The sequence below is a fragment of the Jaculus jaculus genome, chromosome 10, assembly GCF_020740685.1.
Source record: "Jaculus jaculus isolate mJacJac1 chromosome 10, mJacJac1.mat.Y.cur, whole genome shotgun sequence".
NCBI lineage: Eukaryota > Metazoa > Chordata > Mammalia > Rodentia > Dipodidae > Jaculus > Jaculus jaculus.
The window spans coordinates 41,197,421-41,205,282 of record NC_059111.1 but is presented as its reverse complement, the minus strand read 5'-3'; the positions used below and the strand labels follow the sequence as shown (position 1 = coordinate 41,205,282).

The following is a 7,862-nucleotide window of genomic DNA, read 5'->3' as shown; positions in this document are numbered from 1 at the left end:
TGTTATGGATAGCCTCTTTCTGAGCCAGCCTGTAGCCCAGACCAGTCAGCTGTCTCACCTGAGCCAGAAGATAGGGCCTACCACCATAAGGTTATAAATATGTTTACCAGAGGAGGCCAAGCTCTCTTGGATGATTCCTGAACTTCAAGGTTCTGGTAAACTTCCCTCATTTTGGCCCAGCCAGGCTGAGACCAGGGGAGCCCTCCCGCCCTTACTCCACATGGGTTCTCTAAGCCCTCCTGCCTTCCACATGGCAGAAGCTCTCTCTACTTTCTTCTGTTGATCTAATAAATTCTTTCTAAACCCTACCTTCTGGTCCATGGATTTTAAGCCTTTAAATTCATAAGACAAGAATCAAGGGTACTCTAAATTTATTTTGGAGTATTGGTATATTGGCAAGGAACCGCAAAATTCACATTACAGTAATTTAATTTCATGGCTAAAATATAAAACTTTGAGAATCTGAATACATGTCTTTCCTCCACCCCATGGGAGGGCTTCACTCTAGCCCAGGGTAACATGAAACTCACTGTATAGTCCCAGGCTGGCCTCAAACTCACAGTGATCCTTTTTCTTCTGCCTCCCAAGTGCTAGAATTAAATGTGTGGGCCACGACTATCAGCTGAATAGATGTTTTGAAGTCTGTGTTCCCTTATTGTTTTTCTCAGCCTCTGGGAATGGTATAATTGCAAATGATAAGTTCCACATTCTATCAAGTGTTAATTATTAGGGAATTATCTCTGAAAATGAAAAGTAAAATCATAGAAACCTAACTTAAAAACAAATAACAAAAATTCTTTAAGAGCCAGGCATGGTAGTGCACATCTTTAATACCAGCACTTGGGAGGCAGAGGTAGAATTGCTGTAAATTTGAGACCAGTCTGAGACTACATAGTGAATTCCAGGTCAGCCTAGGCTAGTGTGAGACCCTGCCTCAAAAAGGGGAGTGGGAGAGCCAGGCATAATGGCACATGTCACCATGCCTTTAATCCCAGCACTTGGGAGGCAGAGGTAGTAGGATCGTCATGAGTTCAAGGCCACCCTGAGACTGCATAGTGAATTCTAGGTCAGCCTGAACTAGAGTGAGACCCTACCTCGAAAAACAAAAAAGGGGGGAGGGAGGCTGGAGAGATTGTTAAAGGCACTTGCTTATAAAGCCTGACTTTCTGTGTTCAATTCTCTAATACCCACGTAAAGCCAGATGACACATGCATCAAGTTCATTTGCAGTGGCAGGAGGCCCTGGTGCACCCATACTCATTTTGTTTGTCTGCCTTTTTCTGTCTCTCTCAAAAAATATTTCAAGTCCAAGCCTTAACTATGCAGCCATCATAGCCTCAAAACTATTTAATAAAGAAAAAAAGAGGCCGGGCGTGGTGGCACGCGTTTTTAACCCCAGCACCCGGGAGGCAGAGGTAGGAAGAGTGCCGTGAGTTCAAGGTCACCCTGAGAATACAGAGTGAATTCCAGGTCAGTCTGGACTAGAGTGAGACCCTACCTTGGCAGGGGGGTGGGGGGAAGAGAGGCAGGAGGACTAGAGATATGGCAATGAATAGAGTACCTGCCTGCCATAAACAACACCCTGGATTTGATTCCCAGTACTACATAAAACACTGTGATGCTCCATGCCCATAATCCAGCACTTGGGTGGTAGAGGAAGGAAAATGGAAAGTTCAAGGGTTGAAGAGATGGCTCAGTGGTTAAAGGTGCTTGCTTGCAAAGCCTGATGGTCCAGGTTGGATTCCCTAATACCCATGTAAAGTCAGATGCACGGAGTGGTGTGTGTGCAGCATGAGGTGGCTCATACGTTTAATCCCAGCACTCAGGAGGGAGAAGCAGGAGTATCACCATGAGTTTGAGGCCACCCTCAGACTATATAGTAAATCCAGGCCAACCTGGGCTGGAGAAAGACCCTACCTCAAAAAAACAAAAGAACAAAGTGGTGCTTCCATCTGGAGTTCCTTTGCAGTAGCAGAAAGCACTGGCAATCTCATTTTTTCTCTCTCTTTCTCTGCTTGCAAATGAATAAATATTTTTTAAATAAGGAAATGGCAGCCAGGTGTGGCGGCACATGCCTTTAATCCCAGCACTCAGGAGGCAGAGGTAGGGGGATCACCATGAGTCCCAGGCCACCCTGAGGCTGCATAGTGAATTCCAGGTCAGCCTGGACTAGAGTGAAACCCTACTTCTAAAAACCAAAAAAATAAATAAGCTAAGGAAATGGCTGGTAAGGTGTGGTAGCACATGCTCCCAGCACTCAGGAGTCCAAGGTAGGAGGATTGCTGTGAGTTCAAGGCCAGCCTGTGACTCCAGGTCTTGCTAGAGCAAGACCCTACCTTGAGGAAAAAGAAAAAAAAAAAAAGAAAATTGTAGGTTCAAGGTCATCCTCCACTACATAGCAACCTGAAGGTCATCTTGGCTACATGATGAGACCCTGTCTCAAAAAGGAAAACATTCTTTCTGCCATCTCTTCCCCATTGGTGTCTGAGCCTTGTGACAGAGATGTCTCTTGCTGAACACTCACTTATCACTTCCCAGCACTTTGATGGATTTTGAGTGACCTCGGTGGTCCCTACCAGGTGAAAAGTGAAATTTCTCTAACCAAAAGTGAGAGTAAGGTACAGGCATAAACATAAATATTTAGAGGGCAGTTTGGTGGGCAAAATATATCCATTTATCCAGACAATAGTAGTTTCCCCCCTAAGGCTTATGACCTCACCAGCCACAGGCTTTTAAGTTTTCAGTACCAGGCAGTAATTCTCTCCCATGGAGCAGGCCTCAAGTCCAGAGAGCAGTTAGTTTCCCCCATAGCAGACATGCCAGGTGTTACATTTGTCCTGGCTGGATAGCCACAAAGCTTGCAGGATCCACTGCTGGTTGTAGAAACAGTCATAGAAACAAATACAGCATGGTACTGACACACACACATAAAGTAGATCAATGGAACAGAATAGCAGACCCACATATAAACCCAGGCAGCTACAGCCATCTGGTTTTTGACAAAAATAGTCATTGGAGAAAATACAGCCTCTTTAACAAGTGGTGCTGGAAAAACTGGATTTCTATATGCAGAAGAAAGAAAATAGCTCTTTATCTCTCTCCATACATAAGAATCAAGTCTAAATGGATGAAAGACCTTAATATCAGGCCTGAAACTGCTAGAGGAAAAGGTAGGGAAAACACCTCAACATATCAGTATACACAATGACCTTCTGAATATAAGACCAGTTGTAAAACCACTAATCAACCATTGAGATCTCATGAAGTTACAAAGCTTTTTCACAGCAAAGAACACTGAGAGTAGAGCAAAGAGGCAACTTACATAAGGGGAGAAAATCTTTGCCAGCTATACATCTGACAGAGATTAGTATCTAGTATATACAAAGAACTCAAAAAAACTAATAAATCAAGCAACCCAATTAAAAAATGGGCTATAGAACCAAAGAAATATAGATGGCTTATAAAAATCTAAAAACATGTTCTACATCCTTAGCTATCAGAGAAATACAAATTTCAACTACTTTGAGATTCCATCTCCTGTCAGAATGGCTATCATCAAGAAAACAAATAACAATAAGGCTGATGAAGATGTGGATTAAAGAGGAACCCTTCTACATTGTTGCTGGGAATGTAAACTGGTACAGCCATTATGGAAATCAGTGTGGAGGTTCCTGAGACAGCTAAAAATAGATTTACCATATGACCCAGCTATAGCACTCCTTGACATTATCTTCTAAGGACTCTAGACCTTAGAGATACTTGCTCATCCACATTTATTGCCGCTCTATTCACAATAGCTAGGAAATGGAACCAGCCTAGATGGTCCTCAACTAATAAATGGATAACGAAGGTGTGGTACATGTATACAATGGACTTCTATTCTTGGTAAAGAAAAATTATGAAATTTTCAGGGAAATGGATGGATCTGGAAAGGATTTATACTAAATGAGGCAACCCAGGCCCAGAAAGCCAAACACTGCATGTTCCCTCTCATAATTGGATCCTAAGTTACAAATGTTTAGATTTGTATTTTTTTTTTTTGAGGTAGAGTCTCATTCTAGCTCAGGCTGACCTGGAATTAACTATGTCTCAGGGTGGCCTCAAACTCAAAGCAATCCTCTTACCTCTGCCTCCTAAGGGATTAAAGGGGTGTGCCACCACACCTGGCTTAAATGTTTAGATTGTATGTGAGTTGGAGTAAAAGTCAGTAGTAGAGGCCAGGAAACTAGAAAGAGGCTATAAGGGAAAAAGGAAAGGGAGGACTTAAGTGACGGTATTGTATATATGTATATATGTAAGTACATGAGCAGAGGAGGTGCTGTGTCCTAAGTGAGGTCAGGGGGAAGGGGTTAAGTAAAGGCAGGGTGGGAGGAGGGTTAATAAAAATTTAAGATGTGTCAAGCGTGGTGGCACACCCCTTTAATCCCAGCACTCAGGAGGCAGAGGTAGGAGGATTGCTGAGAGTTTGAGGCCACCCTGAGACTATATAGTTAATTCCAGGTCAGCCTAGGCCAGAGTGAGACCCCACCTCAAAAAACAACAACAAAATAAAATGTTATGAATAAGCCATATGGAAACCTACTTCTTTGGATAATGGTGCACCAAGAAGCCATAGATTGTTACTAAGAAAATTTCAGAGCTGGGGATGGGATACCTTCCAGTAAGTTGTTGGCCAAGGAAGCACCCTAACTCTGACAGCCCCAAAACATTGTAATGTAGGCTTTTGGACAACGGAACACACAGGAGCCATAAATTGTTACTAGAAAATTTTCAGTGCCAGGAATGGGATACCTTCCAGTGAGTTGTTTGCCAGGGAGGTCCCTGATGCCCCCAAAACATTACAGGCCATTGCCAAGGCCCTTGGTTTCCCACCAGGAATAGATGGTTAAGACCCTATTGCTGAAGACTCCACATACTTGGGCTGAAAGTTCACTGAGAAATCCTACTGAAGCTGATCTACAAACCTCCATGTAGACCAGCTGACAGGAAGCTGGAAAAAGCCACACTGCATGCAGTTCAATGAGAGAGAGGGAGAAATCATCAGTGAAGATACTCACCAGTGGGCCCTGAAAACCTTATATTTGCCCAGCCAGGGAAAATGAGCCAGTGAGAGCAATAGTATAGGGAAAACCAACCGCCTTCTAATTGAACTGGAGGTCTGCTCCATAAGAAGGAATATATCCCTGATACTGAAAACCTACCACAGGGTAGTCATGAGCCCTAGGGGTGTAATGTCTGTTGCTGTCTGGCTAAATGTATATACTATGCTCATCAAACTGCCCAGTAAGCACTTCTCTTAATGTTCATACCCATAAATGAATGCTACTCTTACTTTTGGTTAGAGAACCTTCTCTTTTCAGACACCAGTGACTTTGGAATGACTCAGAAGGCACCATGGTGCTGAGAAGAAGTGACAGAGAAGTGATTTGCACTGAAAATATCTCAATCACACCTTCCAAGGCTCAGGGTCCATTGTGGAAGAGGAGGCAGAAAGAATGTAAGAGCCAAAGGAAGGGTAGGACTCCTTGCAACATGCTCCTCCAGACACAAAATGGCCTGGATATCCGTGACCTTACAGTGCCTGACACTACCTACACAAGACCATAATAGGAAGAAAAGATCATGACATTAAAATAAGAGACTGTTGCAGTCCGGTTCACATTGCTGGTAGAAATCACCCAACCAAGAGCAGCTTCAGGGAAAAAGAGATTTATTTTGGCTTACAGGCTCGAGGGCTAGCTCCACGATGGCAGGGGAAAACGATGGCATGAGCAGAGGGTGGACATCACCCCCTGGCCAACATAAGGTGGACCACAGCAACAGGAGGGCATGCCAAACACTGGCAAGGGGGAACTGGCTTTAATACCCATAAGCCAGCCCCCAACAATACCCTCCCTCCAGGAGGCGTTAATTCCCAAATCTCCATCAGCTGGGAACCTAGCATTCAGAACACCTAAGTTTATGGGGGTTTACCTGAATCAAACCACCAGAGACTAATTGAGAGGGGGAGGGGATATGATGGAGAGTGGAGTTCCAAAGGGAAAAGTGGGAGGAAGGTGGAAATTACCATGGGATATTGTTTACAATTATGGAAGTTATCAATTTATATATATATTACAAACAATTACAGGCCATTATCAAGGCTCTTAGTTTCCCACCAGAACTAGATAGTAAGAGCCTGTTGCTGAAGACTCCACATGCTTAGGCTGCACATCACTGAGAAATCAAGCTGGAGATGAGCTGAAAACCACCTCCCTGTAGACCAGGTGATAGAAAGCTGGAAAAAGATATACTGCATGCAGCCCTATAGGAGACAGAAGTTATCAATGGTATTAAACAGCAATGGATGCTGCAACCCTTAAAATTGGCCAGCTAGGCCAAATGTGCAAACTGGCACAATAGCAGCATTTCTGTTATGGGAGAAACCAACTGCTCTTTAATTAGACTGGAGGCCCACTCAATGGGAGGAAATACATACCTGGTACTGAAAACCTAGTCAAAAGCCAGCCAGTTAGTCTGCTTATCTGAATGTGTTTCTGCAGAAATATAGAGAAAGCTGGCAATAGTGATGCCATGTTACAAGCCTTAAGGACAGCTGAAAACCTAGTCAAAAGCCTATGGAGGGGGAGGTCATGAGCCCTAGGGGAGTAAAGACTACTTCTTTCTGGCTAAATGCATATATTATACCTATCAAACTGCCCTGTAAGTGCTTTTCTTTTTCTTTTCTTTTTTTTGGTTTTTCGAGGTAGGGTCTGACTCTAGCCCAGGTTGACCTGGAATTCACTATGTAGTCTCAAAGTGGCCTTGAACTCACAGCAATCCTCCTACCTCTGCCTCCTGAGTGCTGGGATTACAGGCATGTGCCACCACACCCGGCAAAATATATTTGTTTGTTTGTTTGTTTGTTTGTTTGAGACAGAAAGGCAGAGAAAGGGCATGCCTGGGCTTCCAGCTGCTGCAAATGAACTCCAGATACATGTGCCACCATGTGCACTTAGCTCATGTGGGTCCTGAGGAATCAAACGTGGGTCCTTAGGCTTCGCAGGTAAGCACCTGAACCACTAAGCCATCTCTCCACCCCTATAAGCAGTTTTCTTAAGGTTTATACTCATATGTTAATGCTACTCTCACTTTTGGTTAGAGAAGCTTCTCTTTTCAGATGGCAATGGCCACTGGGATGACTCAAAAGTCACCATAGTGCTGAGAAGAAGTGACAGTGGAGTGTTCAGCACTAAGACATCTCTATCACAGCTTCCAAGGCTCAGGGTCCATTGTGGAAGAGGTAGCAGAAAGAATGTAAGAGTCAAAGGGTAGGTCTGCTTATGTAATCTTCCACACAAATTGGCCTGGGTATCCATGACCTCACAGTGCCTGGCACTACCTACAAAAGACCTTCATAATAGGAAGAAAAGATAATGACAAAACAAATAAATCAAGATAAGAGGAGTGAGGGAGGGGATAAGATGGAGGGTGGATCTGTGGGGGGGGAGTGGAAGAGGGAATTATCATGTCTATTGTCTAAAATTATGGAAGCTGTCAATAAAAAGTTAAAAAATAGGGGTGAGCCGGGCATGGTGGTGCATGCCTTTAATCCCAGCACTCAGGAGGCAGAGGTAGGAGAATTGCCGTGAGTTCAAGGCCACCCTGAGACTACAGAGTTAATTCCAGGTCAGCCTGGACCAGAGTGAGACCCTACCTCAAAAAACCAAAATAAATAAATAAATAAATAAAAAATAGGGGTTGGAGAGATGGCTTAGCAGTTAAGGTGTTTGCCTGCAAAGCCCAAAGGACTTCTGTTTGATTCCCCGGGACCCATGTAAGACAGATGCACAAGGGGGCGCATGCACCTGGAGTTCGTTTGCA

At 43.9% G+C, this 7,862-nt stretch overlaps 1 pseudogene; it reads left to right on the top strand.

Moving 5' to 3' along the window:
• Nucleotides 1–6,499: 6,499 nt before the first annotated feature.
• Nucleotides 6,500–6,614, top strand: LOC123464295 (annotated as a pseudogene).
• Nucleotides 6,615–7,862: the final 1,248 nt, after the last annotated feature.